Source organism: Taudactylus pleione, unplaced genomic scaffold (assembly GCF_031769625.1).
Source record: "Taudactylus pleione unplaced genomic scaffold, aTauple2 ptg000053l, whole genome shotgun sequence".
NCBI classification, from domain to species: domain Eukaryota; kingdom Metazoa; phylum Chordata; class Amphibia; order Anura; family Myobatrachidae; genus Taudactylus; species Taudactylus pleione.
The window spans coordinates 44,956,057-44,982,521 of record NW_028284455.1 but is presented as its reverse complement, the minus strand read 5'-3'; positions in this window follow the sequence as shown (position 1 = coordinate 44,982,521).

The following is a 26,465-nucleotide window of genomic DNA, read 5'->3' as shown; positions in this document are numbered from 1 at the left end:
GGCTGATGCAAGTTTTGATGGAGTGACCGATGGTGCTTCTAAAGACGCACAAGACAGATGTAGCAAGTGGGCGTCTCAGACCCTGCACATCAGACAGATGGATGTACATCACGGAAGGATTTTGCATAGGCATTAGCATAAAGTTAAAGATGCAACTGTGGCAAAAGATGCAAGGACAGCCGCAACTGCATCCAACTCAGAATCAGACCCTATGGGGGGCATTTAATTAGCCGTGGGCTAATTGATCTCCCGGGGCTATCCAATTACCCCCGAAGTCAGCCCTCAGGCTGCACTTAACATGTATTTTTTTCGTGTCTCAGAAGACCCAAAAAGATATACTGTACACAATAATTAGATATACTGTACACGATAATTAAATATACTGTACATGATAATTGGACTGTTACTGGGCACAAATAGTGGGTTAACACATAGGTCCCGAAACTTTTCCCAGATTCTACATGTTAACGGTCAATAACAGATAATTTATCAGGCGAGAATAAAGGGATGCAATTGAATACTCCCCGGCATTAAAGCCCAAGGCTACCACCTTTTTTCACCCCTCTTTAATTATCAGAGTTAATTGAATTCCCCCTAAAGCTTAATTTAAAAAGCAAGCAAAATTATCACCTGTTCTACTTCAACTTCAAAGTCGTTCAGCCAAACATATATTTTTCTTTAATTCATTCTGCACTTCATTAGTTTCGAGATTATTCTTGAAACGTGGCCACATATTACCTTTTTCCATAAGCACAACAAGATCCATAGTTGTTACATACTTACAAAAAATTAAGGGAAAATGTAATGACTGCAGTAAAAACACTTCAAGGGCGAAATTAAAAATTTTCCTTGGCAACTGATAAATATATGTCTAAAAAATTAGAAGGTACTTGAACATAAATCTACCATCTGGCCAGAAGCTCTTCTACAATCTAGGATCAGGTTGCAACAAGGGGTCAAGACTCATTAACAGCAGATTATTGTGTGGACAATGTCTAAGAACACATCAAAGAGTTCAAACCAACATTAAAAGATGATATTGTTGCTGTAGCTACAGATGACCCAACAATGATGATAAGTAGGAAGGTTTGTGCCCTGTTATCAGTAGTCTTGTTTTGCACATGGCATCCAAATCGGCATTATTTATGTTATTTAAAAAAGTTCTTGCTGTCAGGTTAGTGACATGAAAACTGAGAAAGTGGAGAAAATGGAAGGAATCAATAGTGTTCATTCATTTGAAATATCTGTTAATAAGAATTTGATGACAACAATTAAAAAGGTTTGATAGTATATTCTTTGCTTTAATTTGTGGAAGTTAGCATTACCCCAACTCCGAGTTACAATGATCTCATCACACAATTGCAAAAAGTTGTCAAACTTTTTAGAAAGTCACCTTCTAAGAATGATCGTTACCTACAAAAATATTTTCGAGGATAGTATGGCAAGTCTTGTATTAATTTAGGATTCCAACGCTCATTGGAATATACTAGTAAATACAGTATGTTAGAGCACTTTCTAAAGTTGATGTTATGTATTTCAAAAGCCATGATAGACGTAGAGTCAGATTCACCGGCCAACAGCGATTATCAATCACTGACCAAGTAACCTCTCTAGAGCCAGTACAATTAGTTGTGGAGTAGTGTGTAGGAGAGACATAACTGTAGTCACAGCAGAAACAACACTGTGTTTTATGCTGGACAGATTAGACAAGAATTACTCACCTTTGAGTGACAGTTTGGCAGCAGTATTGAGGTACAAGGCCAGACTAATTTAATGGAAAGAATCTAATGCTCTGAGAGACCAGTTAGAGCAAAAATTGCAAAAATAATATATTTCCCCAGCCCCTTCATCAACAGGAGTGGACATTTTGGGTCAAAACATGGACAACATTTTGAAGAATGAAATGGCAGCTTCCAAAAGTGATGGGCAAAGTGGGAAATCTCTTTACCTTTCATATGAATATCTAACAATTCCATCAACTATTGTGCAGGCCAAGAGAGCATTTTCAGACACTGGCTAGTTTGTCCAAAGAGTAAAAAACAAATATGGGAGATAAAACATTGAATTGTCCCCACTTGTTGAGTTCTTATTTTCAATGAATAATTAGTTGGAAGTTTAATGCTATTATTCTTGGAATGATTATTATACTATAAAAGTTTTATTTTTCTAGTGATGATTATTTTACTTTCTTAAAGTTCAATTTCTTTATAAATACTGTTGCAGAGGTAATGTTATAGGAGATCTCAATAACTAGTCCAGACTGAAATATCAAAGTCTGATTTTGACTTTAAAGGTTTTCTTTAAGTAAAAGTTTAAGCTCCTTTAAATCCATTTAGTTCTTATTTTTTTATTTTATTTTATTTTTTTCAAATTTCTGCAAATAATTTATTCTGGCAAAAAAGGTTTTGTTTTTCACTTTATTATTGGCTTATGTTTAATCCTGAAAAATGATGTAGGATCCTCGTGGGATCAGTATCAGTCCTACTCAAATCCCATGGGTTAGAAAAGTGCGCAAAAGTCCATCCCTGTACATGATGGCGTGATCCTGCACTTTCCTGTTCTTTATAGATTGGCATACACAGTATAATACATCTCATCATCTAATTGATCATAATGGCTGCTATCTCCAGTATGCAGCGGCACTGTTATATGCATAAAGCGTCTTTTTAATAACTTTCCAACTACACGTGTCTCAAGATACAAGCAACCTAAAATAACCCCCCAGAGCGCAGTTTTTATAGCACGCAACTCTAAATAAATGGTGAAGCAAAACTGTTTCTCTAAGAAACTAAATTTATATGAAACTTAAGGGGCCTATCCATTAGGTGACCTGAAAAACTGAACATCTAGCGTTCAGTCCTTCAGGTCGCCGGGTGCAGTGCCCGCACTGAACAGTGTTCACTGAATATCTTTCAGTATAGGAGACCGACCTCCTATCTGTGAACATGTGGAACCTGACACTCGCCGTCAGGTTGACGAACATGTTCCACAGATAGTCGGGGTCGGCAAGGACCCGGCGTGCACGCGCATCGCTGGTCCTTGCCGGCTATCCATTAGACAACTTTCTGAAACTTCCGACCAAAACCTCCTGGTTTTGGTCGGATCGTTCAAAAAGTCATCTAATGGATAGGCCCCTTTAGGGCGGTATCCAATTAGCCCTGAACATTGTTCACGCATTAATGGATCCTCCGGGGCTATCTAATTAGCCTCAAAGTCCCTCCGATGCCGGCACTTATCAAGGCTTTTTTTTTCGGGATCTGATGTGTCCGAAGGAAAAACCCACGAAAAGTGCAGTTTTTTCGCCCCTAAAATGGCGAAAACACATACTGTAGGCCCGTGAACTTATCAAATATCCTATTATTTTGTCCAAAATAATAGAATAGGGGGGAAAAAACATTGGCGAAAAACTGGGATAATCGGCGAAAAATCCCTGTTTTTGCTGATTGCGATTGCGACTAATTGGATCCCCCGCCTCAGAATCAAGAATAAAACAAAACTGGATGTATTTAACACTTTTATCTCTGTAATTATTAAGTCTCTTCACATCTTTTCCAGTGTAACTAATTACACCATTGGCCTACATAATTATTTCTACAGAACAAGCAAATCATACCTATACATCACACTGAATATTTATAGAAAAGAAAGTGACAGAACGCCAATTCTTTACATATGCATCACAATTATATGAAGCTCCCAGCCAGTGGTGAGAGAAATACTGTAACAATGTGGATTATATAACTTTGTGCACTGTTGTACATAGACAACATTCCCCACAGAAGTGGAGAAATCACACTTTAATGCAACTTGGATAGCAAAAGAACACACGCATACTTGTTTTTTGACATTTTACCACATAAGTGAAATCAGCCATGTGCAGCAGCTATCTAAGAGCCTTTCACATATGAAAAAACACACTCATTTGCTTTTGTTTTTCTTAAATGTGCATTGTAAAATATGCACATATATTATGATAGGCAAACATTCCCACATTCATTTTTTACAGGCATCTGTACGGTATGTTATGTACATGTAAATGCAGGTGTGTTAAGATGCGTCCTTGTAAAGGTATAATATTGGTACTTACCACTCAGGATTTTAAAAATAAGCACATTGAGCTTACCCATTCACACATACTTCACGTGTATTTATAAAACATGGGCTTAGGCTAAATCCATGTTTATTATGAATGTGTGAATGAGCCATAAGAGCTTTTCATAGGAGGCTGCTGCATTGACTGCATATGCTGACCTGTAAATTAAGACCCCTGAGTGCTGACCATTCCTGCTCTGATGTTAACTTTCTGTAAATTACATTGTTTTATTTATGGCTTTTCCAGCAGCTCACAAATATATATATACAGAACATTATATGCCTGTATCAAATTAGCTAATAAATAAAATATATCCGTTACATAGGTAAAATTGTCTCTTTATTTATTCATTTATTTATTTATTTATTTTTCATAATAGATTGTGAAAATAGTGTTCTATTCTCTAATTAATGAATTTATTTATATTGTATTTATTAAGAAAATAAGCAGCAATGTGTGTTGCTCTGCTGAAATAATATTAAAATGTAAGTGTGCCCAGTGGACTGATTCACCTGAATAATGGTAGAATGGTTTCTTGGTATTAATACAATTTGAAAAAGAAATATATATATATATATATATATATATATATATATATTATATACCAGCTTTTTTACTGTGCATAGAACAACACGTTCTATGCACGTAGCATGTTTATTAATTACCTTGTTTTAGACCCGGTAATTATAATTTATTATCGCTGCTATTCGTGGCAATAAGAAAATATAAATATAGATCATCCAGATATACTAGTAACAGGGACTCCGCATGGAGTCCATCACTGCTGGGGCTATTCTGTGCATGTGCGGCAGCCAGTCTTGATAAATTTTGTGGACAAACACTCCAAGAAGTAATGGCTTGCAAAGGCGTTTCCTCATAAATATACCCTCAAGAGGACATATCTAGTCACACTTAAGCCAAGATAAAAAATACAAATGTGATCTGACCATAGTTACTAAAAATAAATGTGAAAAAAATATCGGGGGAAGCCCTGTGATAATAACGCCACCTGGAGGGTCTCCCCCGGTTACCGGACTACTGCTCTGCTCTAACGGGGAGAGAAGAGCCGGGAGTCGGTCCCTGTAATCAGCTGTGTGGTATAAACAGACCGCAAGCTGATTACTGTAAAAAAAAAGAAAAAAAAAGAGTAAAAAAAAAAATTACTTACCTGACTCCAGGGAACGGTGATCGGGCCTCCGGTGACGTCTCCCCCCCGGTCAGGTAGTCTCCCACATGTGCACTGCTGCCCGGTCATCAGGTGATCAGGCCCCAGTGCAGTATGGGAGATCACCTGACCGGAGGAATGGAGAACATCACCGGAGGCCTGGAGCATGCAGGTAAGTATAAGTAAGGGAGAGGGGGGGTAGCGGGGGGGTCCGTGATCGCGGGGGGCGGGGCTTAGCACCGACTGCAAGGGATTTGTAGTAAATCCCTGTGATATTGCCTGAATTCGCAATGCGAATTCACTCGGCAATATCACACTACAATCTGCATTACCAATGCGGATTGTAGTAAATAGAGCCCATAGGGCGGTATTCAATTAGTTTCGCTCCTGCATTTTCGCCCACATCGCATGTTTTGGAGGCGCAAACTTATCGGACACCCTCCCAATTTACTCCGTATTCAATTCCAAGACAGGTGAAAATGGGACCCAGCGAATGTGAAACAGGCAGAAAGTACTGTCAGAATTGGGGGAATCACTCTAAACCCCAGAAAAAGATGGTCTGACTTCGGAAATAATTTCTGGTAGTTTAGTATTAGCCCTAATTGAACTAGTTAGGGTACTTAAGTGGTGGTAATTGCTTGCTATTAGCATCTAGGAAAAAGTGGTGAAGAATGGCATAAAACCATGTTTTTTGGAGAAAATAAGTAGTCCCATCAAATTTAGGGTGCTTGAAAATGGGTACTAGCATATTTTAATGTCTGTAAAGTGATGTTTTAGAAAAAGATAAATTCCTCCGTCACACAAGCACCTGCAATCCCAAAAACAATTGGCCCCCTCTTAGAGCACCCCCAGAAACTTATTTAGCTAGTTTTTGAAGTTGTCCCCCCACTTTTGCCATTTTTGCCCCAAATTTCAAAAGCGTTTTTGTGGTATTCCGGGATTTTTTTTTCCTTTTTTGGGGGGTGATTTGTCCTTTAGGGGGGTGTACCAAGGGTTCTGGGTGGTTTCCCAACATCTGCACTGCAAAATATAGAATTTGCACTTTTTTTGTCCTGCTATTCTGTGGAGAAAAAGTATCGCCTATTTCAGTGCCTTGGCTTTCCGCATAGACGAAAACGGAATGGAATTGAATACAGAGTAAAAAAAAAATGTGAAATTATTGATAAAAATCACATGAAAACGGCTTTTCGCTTCTAATTGAATACGGCCCATAAACTCAAAAAATTTAAGTAGAGATGTGCATGACTCCCATGTTTTGGTTTTGGATTTGTGGACCTGATTCAGAGCCGCTCACAAGCGGCCCGATGGTTTGCGTACGCGCATGCACACGCTTCGTTCTGCGTGTGTGCAAACTACTCTGTGCGATCGCAGCCCACTCGCTTGCCCAGCAAAGACAGCCCAGTGAAATGAGTGACAGGTGAGGCCGTTTGTGGGTGGTAACAGGGGCAGGACACTAATAACGGGGTAGTGGTGGTGCGAACACAGGCGTGCCGGGTGTTTCAATGCCGTTTTTAAGGTGTGCATAACTAACAGGTAGCGTCACAGTACACGACACATGCCTGTTTTTACACTGAAGTCCTCGCAGTGCTTGCGGTAGGGTAAGGCAACCACAAGCGCTGCGATCGCATCCGATGGTGCTCAATGTACCAATGTTTTAAAACACTTCCTGGAGATGACTTGCACTAGTGGGCATCTCTACATACGCTAGTGGGTGGCTGCATACACAGAGCGATCACTTGCACCGCAAAAGTGGGTGTGCTTATGCCTTGGCAAGCGAGCGCTTCCCATGGTGTCACTTTGAAAAATTTGTATACGCTGGATGCGAGCGATCGCATATAGCGAACGGCTCTTAATCAGGTCCTGTATCTCCTTCGTGTTTTGGGTCTGGATTTGGTTTTGCCAAAACTACCCTTATGTATTTTGGTTTTGGATCTGTATTTTTTACTAAAAAATATAAAAACAGCTGAAATCACATAATTTGAGCCTGCTTTTGCTCCTACAATATTAACATCAATAACATTAATTTCCACTCATTTCCAGACAATTTTGACTACCTCACAGGTCACAATATTGACTTAATCCAGTTTAGGCTAAAAGGTTGTACCGAGAACTGCTGGCTAACTAAGCTAAGCAACAGCAGTGGGCATCACAAACATGTGGCAGTTCAGCTTCAAACATGGCACATCTAGATAACAGAGTGGCACTGCAGTGGCAGACATTATGGCAGTTTAATAAACAATATGACTCCATAGAAAGAAACCTAGAATGTTTTAATTAATAAAGAACTAGATCAGAGGCCCGAAGGAGTTGGAGTATGTTTATGGATTAGTTGAAGGCAAGGAAAGGACGGAAGGATTGACTAGTTTGTAGATGTATTTATTTAAATTTTTTGATTCTGAAGAATATATATGAGGGAGGAGCAATGTAGGATCAAGTTCTTCAGTTCCTGAAAGACATATTTCATCTGGAGGAGGTCCGGTATTTGCGCATGGATAGTTAGTCGGAAATATTATGCAGTGTCTGCACCATCGCACAGAGTTGCTTGGGGCATATATTGTAGCAGGCCCACTGAAGCCCACTTGTGTCCAATCCTATGTGAAGCAATCACCTAAAACCTGATCACCTGAGTGACATCTGCAGAGCACCTGTTGCTAACACATGGTGAGGGCAGCCATTTTGTGCCACATCCTCATTGAACATTGATTCAGCCCATATATGCCATATATTTTTTATACATCTAATCAAGATATGTTGGCCTTGCTTGTGGAGGGGTATACGTTTAGGATGCCGCCGGCCGCAATACCGACCGCCAACTTCCTGACTCTTCAATCCTGGCTAGGGTTAAATGACAGGCCTCTAAAATCTAAACACCTGTCATTACTCATATGCCGGGAGACCGGCACCCGGCATTCCAATCAAAGGGATGCTGGGTGCCACGAGCGGACAGCTGCGGGGGGGGGGACTTAGGGATAGGCACCCCCGGGGGGAGGTTAGGGTTAGGCACCCCCCTGGGGGACTTAGGTTTAGGCAGCGGGGATGGGGGGTTTAGGTTTAGGCACTTAGAGGGAGGATTAGGGTTAGGCACTTGGGGGGAGGTTAGGGTTAGGCACCCCTAAGGGAGGGTTAGGGTTAAGGGGGTAAGTTAGGTTAGTTAGTACTTACCTGTGGACGATTGGGATTTCCAGCGCTACCGGACTGTCGCTGTCGGGATCTCTTCCTCTGTTGGCCTGACGCTGTCAGGATTCGAACTGCTGGCCATGCGGCCGGCGGTATTACATACCGATTCCTGTGGAGGTGCTGCTAAATAGTACACACTATAAATAAATGTTTACTTTGTGCTCAGGAAGATTGTTGGGGATAGTGGGACGCTATTTACATCAGAGGAAAACAGCATGTAGCTCTCTGGCTGAACTACAACACCCAGCATCCATGCTGTTTGCCAAGCCTGCTGCAAGTTGTTTGGCAACAATGGGTGACGTACCTCAGGTTACCTCAGCCTGCTTTACACACAGTATGTATCATGTAATATGTATGTATGTGATCAATATACACAACTAATATTTGTATTAAATGTATTTGCACTTCATTGCACACATCCTGGCAGGAAGATGTTCTGTGTTGCTGCTGCTCATATTTCTGGTCTCACGCATGACATCCACCATCTACATTATCCAGTTATTCTGCTTAGAATCACTTACATACAAAAGAGCCAGGCGTTTATTGAGCTAAACCATTATTTTTAACAGCCTATCAATTCACCTGGGTCCTGGGGCAACCAGTTGGGGTTGTGGGGAGGAGCAATTAAAAATACTAGGCAAATTTGAAAATCTACCATGTTTTGCCCACCAGATCAACTTGGTGGTTCAGAATTCTGTAAAAAAATTAATGGGGCATACAGGAGATGCTGTCTGTGGTCATAACAATTCCTGGACATTTTTGTGATTCATCAACAACTTGTAGAAGATTTTAGCTGCTGTGGCAGTGTGACTTCCAACATGACACATCTAGGAAACAAGAGTGGCACTGCAGTGGCAGACAAGATAGCAGTTTAATAAACTATAAAAATGTTTGTCGTCTATGCAAAAAGACAGTCAGCAATGCCTCAAACAGCGCACAATGCAAAGAAAAGAGGTGCAAGATGGAATTGTCCTTTGGCCCTTCCACCCACCCTTATGTTGTATATATTAAACAGGCCATGCACAGTTTAACAAACCAATCACTTCAACGACAGGGACTTCTAATTGTAACTAAAGTGATTGGTTTGTTTGACCCTCACAAAACAAGCCAGCAATGGGCAATGATCTCTACATACACAAACTGGCTCTACAGAGGCAAGGTGTTGTCACCATCATCATCTAATTCTTCACCCTTATCAGTGTGTACATCATCTTCACACAAGATTAATTAGTGCACGCTGGAATACACCATTACAGATGCCTCTGTATTTTTTGGATGTAATTGGCAGTAAAGGGCTTCCTTGTGGAATTTGTAGTTCATTTTGATGAACATCATCTTTTCCACATTTTGAAGAAGTAGCCTCCTACACGATCACTGACAAGGCTATGCTGAAAACTCTTTCTGAGTACACACTGGAGGGTGGGCAGCTCAAGTAGAGCAAAGACAGTTTGTGCAAGTGCCTCCAAATTGCATTTTTTTCCTGCCAGTAGTCAAACAGAATGTCTCACATTCCTATTTGGATGCTATCATTAAAATAATCCTCCACTATTCTTTGAATGGTGACCATATCAGATAAAGTCATGGTAGAGGTCTCATCAATTGTAGGCAATTCTTTTAGACCAGACCAGATGTCAAAAAATTGTATTGTCTTATCTGCATCACCAGTGGGTCTCCTAGGAAAGCTGAGTTTTTTCCTGGAAGCTGCACTTGCTGGAGAAACTGAAAGAGGAGCAATCGCTGCATCACGTGCCGCTTGAGCTGACAATTTGCTCACCAACAGCTCTTTGTATCTCTTCAGACCTTTGTCCATTGGGAAGAAAGACACGATATATGACTTAAACCTGGGGTCAAACATGGTCACGAAAATGTGTTGATCCATTTGGAAGATCCTGACAACCCTTGGATCCTAGCGAAGCAATTAAAAGACTTGAAGTACAAGTCCGACATACTTAGTGGAATCACTTTGTTTCAGCTCCTCTTTAAAATTCTCAAGCTGCTTTTTCAACAGTCTAATTAGGGGAATTACCTGACTCAAGCTGGCAGTGTCTGAACTCACTTCACAGATGGCTACTTTGAAGGGTTCCAGCACATTAAACAATATGGAAAGTATTCTCCACTGAGCTTGAGTAAGGTACATATCCCTTCCTCTACCTATATCAAAGGTCATTGTGTAGATTTAGATGCCTTTTTGCTGTTCCTCCATCCGCTGAAGCATATAAAGGGTGGAGTTCCACCTTGTTACTACCTCTTGCTTGCTTGCTGAATGGCGAAAATGTCCAGAAATTTTTCAGGCCACAGAGAGCATTTCCTGCATGGCCCTGTCATTTTTTTTTTATTTTGCACTGCCAAGTTGATCATGTGAACAAAATAAGGGATGTGTTGGAATTCACCCAGCTGTAATGCTCTCACAATATTGGTGGCGTTGTCAGAAATGACAAATCCTGAGGAGAGTCCAAGTGGGATAAGCCATTCTGCAAAGACTTCCATGAGTTTTTCTAAGAGATTGTCAGTGGTATGCTTCTTAGTGAAACCAGTGATACACAGAGTAGCCTGCCTCTGAATGAGCTGCTGTATGCTAGATGCTGCTGCTGCTGTTGGTACTACTGAAGGCAATACACCCACCCAGTGGGCTGTTACAGTCATGAAATCTTTAGTTTGCCCTGTTCCGCTTGTCCATATATCTGTGGTTAATTGTAAAGTGGGTAAATTGGCATTTTGGAGGACACTAATTAAGTTTTTATTGTGAAGTGGAATCTAGATGGGAATTGGTAGTGGGGACACAGGATCTCAATTAACTGTCTAAAACCCACTGCATTAATGGTGGATATTTGATGCACATCTAATACTAGCATAGATGTTATGGCGTCAGTGATCCGCTATGCAACTGGTGGACTGCTGTCATACTTGATCCCCCTTGCAAAGATTTGCTTAACAGTCATTTTTTTTTAAATTACTACTAGTAGTTTTCTTGCTCCTCTTCTGGGATTAAGATCCACCCCCAGCAGCAACAGGCGTAGCACTCAAGGCTTCTTCTGAAGAATCCTAGATAGGGGAGGACTCAGTTAGCCTTATCAAACTGAATGCAGGACTACTTCCGATCATTATTGAGAATATTGTTGATGAAGGTGTTGGTGGTGGAGATGGCAGATGTTTGGATCTAGCAGAAAGAAGGGTGCTATCTGACTCTGGACTGCTTATTGTTACTTTTATAGCCAAAGTTTCTGAATTTGGCAAAAACCTTTGATGAGTGCACTGCAGATGACATAACAGGGAGGAGGTTCCTAGGTGGTTATGGTTCCTACCTCTACTTACTCTGGCTTTACAAATGCTACAGATGGCTTTTGTAGTCCAGATTTTGGTAGAAATAATTCCACAAATAAGAGGTGGATTTGTTTGTCTTATGCCCAGGCATGACAATGGGCTTTTTCTTATCATGGGCAACAACTGTTTCCCCTGGTGCCTGATTTACACAAACAACATCCTCATCAACAACATCCTCATCATCAACATTCTTATTATCAACATCCTTATTAGCACCAGCATTAGTTACACAAATGTCCTCCTCATCCTGGTGCACTTCCATAGCAGCATCCTCAATTCTATGTCAACATGTTGTCTTGTGCTGCTCATCCCTACATTTTCAGAGGGTGCACAAATAGTGGAAGGAGGCTGCTCTTCGGGTACAGTACTGGCAAGGTCAGGCTCACACATTGCACCCACGGACACACTTAGACTCTCTTCAAGGATTTGTGACGTTTGAGAGCACACAGTTGGTTCCGGTGCCTTAGTGGTTTTCATTTTTTTTGACAATTCTTTTAGGGCGAGAAGGGCTTACATCATCATAAGAGGCAGAAAAACATGCCTCACTGACAGTTGCAGAACCACCACTCAATTAAAGGCCAAGGCCTTAGCCTTTCCTTGCCACTTTGTGTGGTGAATGGCATATTGGCAATTTTGTTTTTCTGCTGCCAACTTTCCCTTTGATGCTTTTTTCTTTTCCACTGTAAAATATTGGTTCTTTGATTTTAAAAGCTCTGACTTAAACTCTCTATGCCCTTGGGCATAGGCTTTAGATAATACTAAAGGACTAGTATTGTCATGACTGATGTCAGCAGCTGCATCAAAAGTATTTGGTTGTTGCTCCTGCTCTTCTCTTCTAAACTGATCGTTATCCATTTTTCAAATTGCAGCAAATTGCAAATTGTGGGGATTCAAAGGGCATTGTACATGAACAAACTCACTGTGGTACAGCACACAGAACAGTACAAGTAACATTAACTTTATTTTATACTTTTTTTTTCAACTGACTGCTTGGAGTCGCAGTGCTTATGTGAAGTTACTAAACACAGTAGACTATAGCCTGTAGAGTCACTGCAGCACCAGTCTGTGACAGGACAGGGGGTTTTTACACATCCACTAGAGGGACAACACAACACAGCCACTGGATAGAACATTACAACAACAAATATATATATTTTTAGTGCTTTATTAACTTTTTTAAACTTTGTTTACACAAATGACACTGCATTGTGGTACAGCCTGCAGTGCCACAGCGGTTATATGGATACACGGGGGGGAGTTCTGCCTGCAGTGTCACAGTGCTTATATAGTAATACTGGGGTATGGCCTGTAGCATCACAGTGCTTATATGGATACACTGGATTATGGAAGCATACACTGGGGTACGGCCTGCAGGGTCACAGTGCTTATATGGATACACTGGGGTATGGCCTGCAGCGTCACAGTGCTTATATGTATACACTGGTGTACGGCCTGCAGCATCACAGTGCTTATATGCATACACTGGGGTATGAAGCATACACTGGGGTATGGCCAGCAGCATTACAGTGCTTATATGGATACACTGGGGTACAGAAGCATACTCTGGGGTACGTCCTGCAGCGTCACAGTGCTTATATGGATACACTGGGGTACGGCATGCAGTGTCACAGTCACAGTGCTTATATGGATAAACTGGTGTATGGAAGCATACACTGGAGTACAGCCTGCAGGGTTACAATGCTTATATTGATACACTGAGGGGTACGGCCTGTAGCATCACAGTGCCTTAGTCTTTCCTTGCCACTTCGTATGATGAATGGCATATTGGCAATTTTGTGTTTTTATGCAGCCAACTTTACCTTTGATGGTTTTTTCCTTACCACTATAAAACATTGGTTCTTAGATTTTAGATGCCCTGACTTAAACCTTCTATGCCCTTGGGCATCGGCTTTAGATGACACTGAAGGGTTAGTATCATCATGACTGGTGTCAGAAACTGCATCAAAAGTATTTCGTTGTTGCTCCTGCTCTTCTCTTCTAAACTGATCATTATCCATTTTTCAATTTGCAACTCACTTCACACTGCGGGGATTCAAAAGGCTTTGTGCGTGAACAAACTCACTGTTATACAGCACCCAGAATAGTACAAGTAAGAATAGCACCAAATATATTTTTTTAAACTTTATTTTGTACTTTTTATTTCAACTGACACTGCCTGACGTCGGAAAGCTTATGCAAAGTTACAAAACGCAGTGGACTATGGCCTGTGGAGTCACTGCAGCACCAGTCTGTGACATGACAGGGGTGGTTGGACACATCCACTGGAGGGACAACACAACACAGCCACTGGATAGAACAGTGGTTTTCAAACTCGATCCTCAAGACCCCACACAGGTCACGTTTTACAGGTCACCTAGCAGGTGCACAGGTGTATTCATTACTGACTGACTGACTGAAATAATTTTACTTGTGATTCTGTGAGGATACATGGAAAACATGCACTGTTTGGAGTCCTGAGGACGAAGATTGAGAACCTGTGGGACAGAACATTACAACAACAAATATATAATTTTTTTACTTTTTATTAACTTTTTTAAAACTTTCTGTTCACAAATGACACTGCGGTGTCACACCACTTTTGTGAATACAGTGTAGTACAGCCTGCAGCGTCACTGTGCTTATATGGATACACGGGGGGGTACTGCCTGCAGGGTCACAGTGCTTATATGGATATACTGGGGTACAGAAGCACATACTGAGCTACGGCATGCAGCGTCACAGTGTTCATATGGATATACTGGGGTATTGCCTGTAGCATCACAGTGCTTATATGGATACAGTGGGGTATGGCGTGTAATGTCACAGTGCTTATATGGATACAGTGGGGTATGGCGTGTAATGTCACAGTGCTTATATGGATACAGTGGGGTATGACCTGTAGCATCACAGTGCTTATATGGATACAGTGGAGTATGGTGTGTAATGTCACAGTGCTTATATGGATACAGTGGGGTATGGTGTGTAATGTCACAGTGCTTATATGGATACAGTGGGGTATGACCTGTAGCATCACAGTGCTTATATGGATACAGTGGAGTATGGCCTGCAGCCTCACAGTGCTTATATGGAACAGTGGGGTATGGTGTGTAGAGTCACAGTGCTTATATGGATACAGTGGGGTATGACCTGCAGCCTCACAGTGCTTATATGGAACAGTGGGGTATGGTGTGTAGCGTCACAGTGCTTATATGGATACAGTGGAGTATGGCCTGCAGCCTCACAGTGCTTATATGGAACAGTGGGGTATGGTGTGTAGCTCAGAAAGAGCATTGGCGGCCCCCTAATTTTTCAAAGGGACATAATGCACCCAAAAAAGGGCCATGGCTTCATGGGGAAGGGACAGGGAAGAAATAGGAGAGGCCAGGAGATGCAGGGGATGAAATAAGAAGAAGCTACAAGCAAGAATGATAATAAACAGAAATTTGACAGACCCAGACAGCGCCTCCTAACCTGTGGCGCCCTGTGCGATGGCACCGGCCGCACTACCCTAGCTACGGCCCTTTATGGAAGCATACACTGTTGTATGGCCTGCAGCATCACAGTACTTATATGGATACACTGGGGTACAGCCTGCAGGGTCAGGGTGCTTATATGGATACACTGGGGTACAGGAGCATACACTGGGGTGCGGTCTGCAGCTTCACACTGCTTATATGGATACACTGGGATATGGCGTGCAGCGTCACGGTGCTTAGATGGATACATTTGGGTACGGAGCATATACTGGGGTACGGCCTGCAGCGTCACAGTGCTTATATAGATACACTGTGGTTCGGCCTGCTGTGTCACAGTACTTATATGGAAACGCTGGGGTTGTACGGCCTGTAGTGTCACAGTGATTATATGGATACACTGGGGAACAGCTAAAAAAAAAACTACTTTTAATTTTTTACTTTTTTTAACATTATTTTTTATGTTTTTTAAATGTAAACTTTTTTTGACTTTATTTTACAGCTCCTGGACGGACAGCACAAACCCTGGATGGACAGCAAAGCCCCTGGATGGACAGCTCAGCACATCCCTGAATGAACAGCACAGCACACCCCTGGATTGATAGCACAGCACACCCCTGGATGGACAGCACACCCTTGGATAGACAGCAAGGCACACCACTGGATAGACAGCAAGGCACACTGGATGGATAGCACAGCACACCCCTGGATGGACAGCACATCCTTGGATGGACAGCACAGCACACCCCTGGATGGACAACATAGCCCCCTAGATGGACAGCACTGCCGTCCCTGGATGGACTCAGCAAGCAAATGGCGCCGATCACCGAGGGAGGGATTTATATACAATCCAAAACCCGCGAGAATATGACGTGGGATTGATGACATTTTGCCTTGCTTTTGAATGCGAGTCAGCCGGGTAAACCCAAGCCTGACTCGGAATTGTGATGTTCGGGGGGGTTCCGGTTCTCAGAGAACCGGACTTGCTCATCTCTAGATTTAAGACATAATTGAAGACAGCATTTTAGAAGGAAATCAAAGTTTAATTTAACATAAGCGATGGTTCTAAAGTGGACAGACTATCTAGGTACACAGGTACTCAAATCAATTCTGCATAAATTGCACTTCATAAATGAGGCATAATGTCAGCATTTTACTGACTGTTCAGCTGTTTTACAGATATATGACAGGCAAATAGCAAATGCTGCTTTTGTGATCAAAATTGGTTGAATCATTAACGGGCGTGTAGATAAAATTTAGTCAAAAGATGGCTTTCATAGTATATGCATCATCCTCCAACCACAGTGCTATATCTCATTTCATCTGAAATTATCTGGGCATTAATAGCTAAATACATTATTGTACAGTTTGGATCCTAAAGCTCAACAATTGTCAACCAATAGATATGTATATATTGCATTTACTGTGTCTTGCTGAATGTTACTGTTAGACATGTGCCATTTTGATATTGCAACTACTGTTTTCAACTGTGTTTGTCATACATGCAGATGTCATTAGTGTTCAGCTGCTGATTTAGTTAGATTACATTAAAATGGTAGCCAGGGAGTGTGTTTCCCCCACCATATTGAAAGTTGCATGTTCAAGTTTGCAGCATGTGTTTGATCCTGTTTATACATATGTAGAGTACCTGTGTGATTATACTTTCTGCTGCATATCTGCTAATAGGGGGATGTAGTTAAGATGGCCACCGGTCTCTATACCGACTCTGGAATCCTGACAAGGGAGTTAAGATAGGCGTCAAAATACCGACGCTTATCTTAATCCCGATGCCGGAATCCAGTAGGATGCATGCCCGAACGAAGGTAAGCCTTTTAGGTTAGCGTTTAGGTTAGGTTAAGGTCAGTTAGCGGGGTTAGCATTAAGTTTTGGGGGGGAGGTTAGGGTTAGGCACCCCTAGGGGGGAGGGTTAGGGTCAGGCACCACTGGGGGGGTTTAGGATTAGACACTAAGGGGGAGGGTTAGGGTCAGGCATGAAGGGCGGAGACTTAGGTTTAGGAACTAATGGGGAGGGTTAGGGTTAGGGTTAGGGTGCAGGGTGGGGAGGGTTAGGGTTAGGCTACAAGAAGGGAGGGTTAGGGTTATGGAGAGAAGGAAGGAGGGCAAGTATATTTCCTGACCCATGTTGGAATACCAACCATCAGGATGCAGCTGTCCCAATGATAAGTACTGAGGTTAACGAGAAGGTTAGGGGTTATGGTTAGGCACTAGTGGAGGTTTAGGGTTAGGCACTAGGGGGGGTTAGGTTTAGGGTGCGGGGAGAGGGAGGTTAGGTTTAGGCACAAGGGGGGAGGTTAGGTTTAGGCACCGTAGAGGAAGAGGGGGAGGGTTTGGATACTGACCGACAAGTGTTGGTATCCTAACCCTGTCGGATGCCAGCGTTAGGATTATGACTGCTGGGATCCCAAATGCTGGCATCCCCTACCCAACCCTGTGGAAATGCATACAAGATGTTAAACCTGACCTTGTCACAGAGGATAACACTGAGAAAGACCAGAAAGCTCAGATTAGGATACATCAGTGTGGATGATAATCACATTGTACATATATGTAACTGTGACACTGCAAGAGAAATGTGGGATATTCTGTAGAAAGTCCTTGAGAGAGCTAATTTAAGCAATAAGCTGTATTTAATAAGAAAGTTGATTCAGACTAAACTTCTTAAAGGCCAGTACTTGCAGGATTATATAAGACTAGCTGCTGCCCGCAACATTGCCCACGATGAAATCACATTTTTTTTAATTTGAGGTGTTCTAATAGTATTGGTTGGCATAGGAGCACTGTTGCAGGAGTGTCCCATGTAACCAGCAGCACTGCACAGACTGGTGGCCTTCACCCACCACTCACACCAATGTCACTGTGTGCCCTGTGCACAGATTGCTATGTAGCCTATTCTATTAAAGTGAATCCAGGCCCAAAGCACCTCTCCCATCCCTTACTGACCGTGCACATGGTACCACAACTATCTTTTGCACTGATAGTGTCAAAAAATGTTAGGTTTTTTTATAGCTCAGCTTTAACTTGACAGATTGAGATGAAACAAAGGGCAGGTTATTTCTAGGAGTTTCAACAGCAAATGGTGTGCCAAGTTGGAACAAACAGACAGACACAACATTCTAATTATATTAGTATAGATGTACGCTAGTGATGATTGAGCATTTGCGCTGCCTAGGAGAAGAAATAATGGACTTTTATATAGCAACCCTGCTTCTCAGTAGTCTTCCAGACAGCTATGAGACTCTTGTAACAGCACTTGATGCCAGACCAGATGATGAACTGACATTGAATTATGTTAAAGAGAAGCTTGTGGATGAATATATAGAAATATATAAATTGCAAATAAGCATGATACAGCATTAAGAGTTCAAGACTGTATTATTAAAAGCACTATTCAGAGACCATAAACGTGAATGTTTTGTGCAAAAAACCTGGTAACTTAAAGGTAAAGTGCAGAATCTGGAAAACCAGAATGAATCAGCTAAAGAAGCAAAGAGTGCTATAAAGGAGCTGGATAATACTTCTAATGCTGAATGTGCTTTCAATACAAACACAATGATAAATGCTTGGTGTATTGACTCAAGAGTTATATGACAAATGATAAGAATTTCTTTACTCAGACCAAAGTAATTCAGAAGTAATAGCCACACCTAATGGTCAATATATGGTCTTAGAAGGAATGTAAAAAGTTTATATTTACTGTCCAGTAACTCTTTCAGTTACAAGGAAGATACTTATGAAGAATGTTTTATATGTGCCTAATCTTGACACCAATCTATTGTTTGTGAAAAAGCTTAGTTGTGACATTTAAAGCCGATATATGCATTATTACAAATGGTAGACATAAACTTGCAGAAGGAAAAATCACAACTCAATTGTAATGAAGTTGTTAATACTGCTAATTAATGGCACCATCTTCTAGGGCACAGAAATCCAGAAGCTATAAGAATACTAGCTGAAGATCAGCATGAAAATGGTATAAAGATTAATCCCCGCACACAAGTGTTTAAAAGGGAAAATTACAAGAAAAAGATTTCCAAAAACCAGTAATAGCAGAGCTTAGAAGTGTCTAGACCAGTGGTTCCCAAACTGTGTGCCGTGGCATCCTGGGGTGCCTCAGGACACTTGCAGGGGTACCCTAGCACCAAATCTAATTATTTATAGTTAATGTAATGTAAATATGTGAACAAAAAGAAGAGTAAACCTGTCCACCACCACATTACAACCTAAGGATGTCAGTATGCACATTTTTTTCCTAAATTTCTCAGTAACAAACTTTTGGCTTAGGGGTGCCATGAAACAATACTGATACTCTAGGGTGCTGTATTCAAAAAAGTTTGGGAAGCACTCTTCTAGACCTAATTCACACAGATGTATGTGGAGTTGTGGACCAATAAAAAATGTGACCACAGGACAAAATAAATATTTTCTCACATTAATTGTTCATTACTCAAACTTCACAACATTTTACCTGCTGCACAGTATGGATGAAGTCTCAAAAAAACTTGAAAAATATCTAGCTCAAATAAACAACAAGTTTGTACATATTCCAAAACACTACATGCAGATAATGGGACAGAATATACAAGTGGCAAAACACAAGCCATTCTGAAAAGACAACAGTCCAATACAATCCAGAGCAAAATGGTGTCACTGAGAGGATGAATTGGTGTTGCATGCTCTTTGATGCAGATATGCCAGCAATTTACTGGAGAAAAGCAATTACGACAGTTTGGTATCTTTGTGCCATACTCAGGCTATGCTGACCCTCTGCCAAGGTATTGGAAGACATGGACCCAGGTTTGGAAAAGAACAGGCGATGGGTGTGGATAAATGACTTCCTCATCCACTAATACCGGATGTTGGCTAGACCTGGCCAAAGGTGCGGAGTCTAACTTACTGGGAGGTGTTCACCAGTGACCCCTCCAAACGGGATTTGGGCTTAAGCTGCACCCAGAAAGCAGTTTGCGTCCCTTTGGTCAGGTAACCAGCACAAGTGGGAGATGGAAGAACACTTATCACAGGAAAAGCAAAGGAAAAAGATACTGGAAGTTTGTACTGGAGTGATATATTGAGTACACACTCTGTTGATCAAGATGCAAGGCTGACACAAGTGAATGGCACTAGGAGATCGAACTTGGATGACGTACTAAGTACATACGCTGTGGCTTCAGACTCCGAACTGGCACAGGAGAATAATATTATGAGATGGTACTTGGATGACATACTAAGTACACACACTGTGGCTTCAGAAGAAGATATGGCACAGGAGAATGGTAATATGAGATGGTACTTGGATGACGTACTAAGTACACACGCTGTGGCTTCAAACACAGAACTGGCACAGGAGAATGGTATGATGAGATGGTACTTGGATGACATACAAAGTACACACACTGTGGCTTCAGAAACAGAACTGACACAGGAGAATGGTATTTAGAGATGGTACTTGGATAATGTACTAAATACACTGTGACTTCAGATGCAGAACTGGCACAGGAGATGACTCTAGGAGATTGTAATCAGAAGATGTACTGAGTACACACCATGGATAAACACTAGGAACTAGTCACTAGAAGCAACGGAGCTTGGGACCTGGAATGCTGCAACAGCAAGTCTTCACTGGAAGTAACAATGTTATACAGGCAACTTCCTGTTGCCCAGAGCCCGGTTAAATACCTTAAAGTAGCAGTCCATTGGAGGATAGTGTCAGCTGACAGCAACCAATGCTACCATTGAGTAAAGGGCTAATCAGGATATAGACTGTCATGGCTGCATCCATGACAGTAACCACAGAAACCACATCACAGAGTGAGCACATGGATGTTCTAGCAGACCCCAGGTATAATCCTCAGCATGTCACCTGTCGTGTCTGGCATCTGACCACTCGGAAAGTCAGGGGAAGCCGGCACTGAGGTGAGTAATGGCCGATCCTAGGACGCAACCTGCCAGTACCTCCCCCCTTTCAGGGTGGACTCTGGACACCCATAAGGCTTCTCAGGAAACTTCTTATGAAAAGCTCAAACAAGCAGTGGAGCATGGACATCAGATGCCATGATCCAAGCTCGTTCTTCAGATCCGTACCCCTTCCAGTCAATGAGATACTGAAGATGATTCAATCGGTGTCGAGAGTCAAGGATCTTCTCAATTTCAAATGTAACTCCCAATTCAGTCTGAACTTGAGGAGTCTTGGGTGGAGAACATTGGAATTGATTTAGGATTAATGGTCACAGAAGAAAAACATGAAATGTATTGGAAATCTTCAACTGAGGAGGTACAGTAGCTCCAAATTATACACCACTGGATTGATTATTTTAAGAATATGATATGGTACCATGAAGCATGGAGAAAACTTCATGCTTGGAACCTTTAGTCGAATGTTCTTAGTTGACAGCCACACCCTATCTCTAATCTTCAGAAGAGGAACGGCAAGACGTTTTTGATCCACACATTTTAAGCTTTTTTCAAGGAGGAGTGAATATTTTTCCATGTATCAGACAATGATTCCACAAGATTAGTGATGGCAGGTACTCCCATGGGAGGTAAATCTTGGAAATCTGGAACAGGCGGATTTCTTCCATATACTGCAAAAAATGTAGTAGAATTTGAAGAAGAGTGGTATATAAAATTGTGGGAAAACTCTGCCCATGGCAATAAATCAACCCAGTAATCTTAAGAAGAAGAAACGAAAAGTCTAAGAAATGTTTCCAATTCCTGATTCACCCTCTCAGTTTAGACATTTGTCTGCGGGTGATAGGCGGAGGAAAACTTCAGTTTAATTCCACAAGAGGCACATAATGCTCTCCAGAATTTGGCCACATAATGCTCTCCAGAATTTGGCCACACCTTGAACTGACACTATCTCCTTGGGTAGTCCATGAAGACAGAAGATGTCATGAATAAACATTTTGGCCAACTGTGGAGCAGAAGGAAATCCCACCAAGGGAATAAAATGGTCCATTTTTGAAAATCAGTCCACTACCACCCTTGGAGGGTGGTACAGTAATTCAGAGATAAATATCCATCAACAGATAAGTCCAAGGAACATCAGGAATAGGCAAAGGATGCAAAGGGCCAAACTTTGTTGTGTGTGTATTTATGCTGAGCACACTTGGCACAAGAAACAATAACAGTTTGGTCATCTTCCTTCATAGTGGTCCACCAGTAGGAGCACTGTAAAAGCTTAAATGTTTTGAGAATGCCCGAGTGACCAGGAAACAAGGAGGCATGATCCCAGGTTAAAAAGTTCTTATGCATCTGAGGTGCTACAAAGATCTTGCCAGGAGGAGGAGGAGGCGGAGGAAGCAACTAGGTCTGAGCAAAGACAAGAGGATCTTGAATAGGGTGAACTTCAGGCTGTTCTTCTTTTTGTGGAGGCAGAAAGGACCAGGAGAGTGCAAAAGCCTTTTATTTGAATGCCAGGACAAATTGGACTTTAAAATCAAACCTGGAAAAAAAAAAGATACCGGCGAGCTTGTCTGGCATTCAAACAATGAGCTGTCTTGAGATAAAGAAGATTCTTATGATAAGTGATAATAGTAATAGGAAATTTAGCACCTTCCAAAAGGTGTCTCCATTCCTCTAGTGCCAATCTCAAAGCCAACAATTCTTGATCTCCTATGGCATAGTACTTCTCAGCCGGGGAAAATTTACGAGAAAAGAAACCACAAGGGTGATTCTTTCCATCTTCAGCCACATGAGACAGTACAGCTCCCACTCCTAATGAAGAGGCATCGACTTCTAAAGTGAAGGGTTTTCAAGTTGTGGTTGACAAAGAATTGGCGATGTGGAAAAAGCTGTTTTGAGGGCTTGGAAGGCAGCCCCCACTGCCAGAGGCCAACAAGAGCACCCTTATTAGTGAGAGCCATGATGGGAGCGAGAATCATAGAAAAGTTTGCAATGAATCTTCTATAATAATTAGAGAAGCCAAGAAACCATTGGAAGGCTTTCAAGGAGTGCAGTTGGGGACAGTATTGGATGGCTTTTACCTTGTCTGAATCCATTTGAAGGGAATTTCCTAATATGATATGCCCCAAAAATGGCATGGAGGACTGTTCAAAAAGGCATTTAGAGATTTTCACGTACAGATGATGACTTTGAAGATGGAACAAAGGCCCTTTGACATGTAGGCGATGAGATTGCAGGTTCTCTGAAAAAATTAAAATGTCATCCAGATAGACTACAACAAATTTGTAAAGGACATCTCGGAAGAGTTCATTGTCGTAATTCTGAAAAAATGCTGGTGCATTACACATGCCAAAAGGCATCACAAGTACTCATAATGGCCGTCTCACATATTAAAAGCAGTTTTCCACTTGTCCCCTGGTTTGATACGGATTAAATTGTAAGCTCCACGGAGATCCAATTTAGTGAAAATGGACACTCCACGAACCTTGTCAAAAAGCTCCAAGATGAGTGGCAAAGGATATCTATTTTTCACAGTGATTTGATTCAGTCCACAGTAGTCTATGCAGAGTCTGAGACCTCCATCTGTCTTCTCAACAAAGAAGAATCCAGCCCCAGCAGGAGAAGAAGATGGTCTTATGAAACCCTTGGATAGGTTTTTTTTTTATGTAGTCAGACATAGCAGCTGTTTCCAGAACTGAAAGAGGGATAAGATCAATGCCACAGTCCCAAGAGCAATGGGGAGGCAATTTGTCTGCAGCTTGTTCACAAAAAACGTCAGTGAAATCTTGATAAAGTTTTGGCAAATAAGAATCTGGTTTAGAAATGAATTGATCAGGTGAAGGAAGTTTCAGGGAAGATTCAGGAGAGACTTGTTGGGTTCGTACTGGAACAACATGAGGAAGACACTGGTGAAAACAATTGAATCCCCAAGCAAGGACATGCATGGTGGACCAGTACAGCATGGGGTTGTGGATTTTCAACCAGGGCAGACCCAAAACTAGAGCATGGGGAATTTTAGGTAGAACCAGGAATTCTTGATGTAGGCATCCTACCCAAAGTGAAACAGGTATAGTAACTGAAGATATAATGTCTCCAAGTATGATATTGCCATCTACCCCAGAAAGAGCCAACTTTCTTGAAAGAGAAAGAAATGTAATTCCAAGTTTATATGTCAGAGATTCAGAATTAAAATTCCCAGCAGCTCCAGAGTCCACTAACGCTTTAATGTTTTTTGTTCGAGTCTTGAAACAATTAGACACCAGTAGAAGACTATCCAACAAATAGGAAGGCTTAGTTAACACCCCCAACCGGACGCTCCCAGAGCCAGTTACGGTCTCTCATTTCCCGAGTGGAGAGGATAAACTTTCAGAATATAATAAGGGGCTGCACAATAGAGGCAAAGTTTGTTCTGGAATCGGCTGGTCCAATCAGCCGGAGTCAAACGAGACCTGTTGATATGCATAGGTTCCTCTTTAGTTTGTGCAAGAGAGAAAAAACATGCAGCTGGCAGAAATCAATCCTTGAAATGATCTTCACACCTTTTACTAACTTGCTGTTCTCTGTGGCGCAAGTCTATCTTAATACATAACGATATTACTTCTGATAGGGACTCAGGAACATCTTGAGAAGCGAATTCATCCTTCATTCTCTCGGATAACCCATGAAGAAATGCTGCCCTAAGCGCCTCATCATTCCACTTTAACTCGGAAGCGATTGTCTGGAATTGAACCACATACTGGCCCATTGTACGTGTCCCTTGTCGAACTCGAAGGAGATCAGAGGAGGCAGAGGCTGTCGAGCCTGGCTTATCGAATATTCTCTTGAACAAATAGATAAAACTTTCATAATTAGATACGAGAGGATCAGCTTGCTCCCATAATGGGGAGACCCAGTCCAAGGCGGTCCCAGATAGTAAGGAGATGATGTATGCCACCTTTGACCTTGCAGTGGGGAAATTCTGGGGTAGGCACTCGAACTGTATCTTGCACTGATTGACAAAACTCCGGCACCATCAGTTAACTGGTTAAAGCTGCTGATGAAGAGTTGCACAGAGTTACCCCCAAGAAAACATGAAATTGGATGTCAGAAGCAAAACAACAACACCAAAAGACACATCATATCTCAAAACAGGGCCCTCTTCCCTCTTGGACTTTTTCCTTTCTCACTTATACTTTTCCCTCACAGGCAAATGGGGGTTGTGCTCTGGATTTATTATATGATGCCCTGGCTAAGTTACAACCTGCCTATGTGGAAGGGGCACTTGTTGTGGCCAGAGATTTTGATGGCATGGATTTAAAGTTGGTCCTTCCGAAATTTTATAAAAATATTATGGTTCCTTCTCGAGGAGGAAACGTCTTGGATCAGGTGTATACAAGCTTTACAGGATACGAGACTGTTGTATGTGCCCATGTACGGAAATCAGACTATATGTCGTTATTTATGATTCCTACTTATGTACCCATTGTTGGCATATTAAACCTACTAGCAAAAGTGTTGTGGTTTGGCCAAAAAACGCTATGGAGCGTCTCCAAGATACCTTGAAATTTACTAACTGGGACCTATTTATTTATGAATCTGTGGTAAATAGGGCCATAGATGTAGGCTTGTTCTCTACTTAGGGCACTGGATAGGGTCTTTAGGTCTGGTGACAAGAAAAGGTATTGAGTTGCTAGGGACAATTTAAGGAGAGGTATTAGGTGGAGAGTCCGGAAAAAATCTAAATCAATCCTGGAAGATCCCAGCCATCCAAACCATGCGATCTTTGAGAGGTTACCATCAAATAGGTGTTTTAAAGCTTTGCAGTCACACACAAAATGGTTGCAAAAAGTTTTTTCCCTAGTGCTGTGCATATTCTAAATTGTTGTAATGATCTTGATTGATTTATATTGTGAATATTTTATATTTTGAATTTTTCAATGTAACTGCCGCTTGTATTATTATGTGGTAATGTGCTATATGGTCAGGGGCAGAACTATGGGAGACAATGTAGGCGCCTGTCGCCAGGCTCCAGCTCTGAAGGGGCACCTTGTCCGCAACATATTCACCCCACTTAGGGCTATAACTATGTTACCAGAGTGTACCATCATGGCCGCCCAACACATGGCACCCCTTCCCGGCACCTGAGAAGCCACCATACACTAGTGGAGAGCTCCATGTCAGACCATCAGCTGCTGCCTTCGTCTATCTATAGCCTGTCTGCATGCAAATTGCTACATTACAGTGTCAGCGGCTGTGATGGGGGGCACCAAATTATAACCTGCCTCCGGGGCGTCTGGGATGAATTTACACAACTGTATATGGTTTTTTCGTTGAC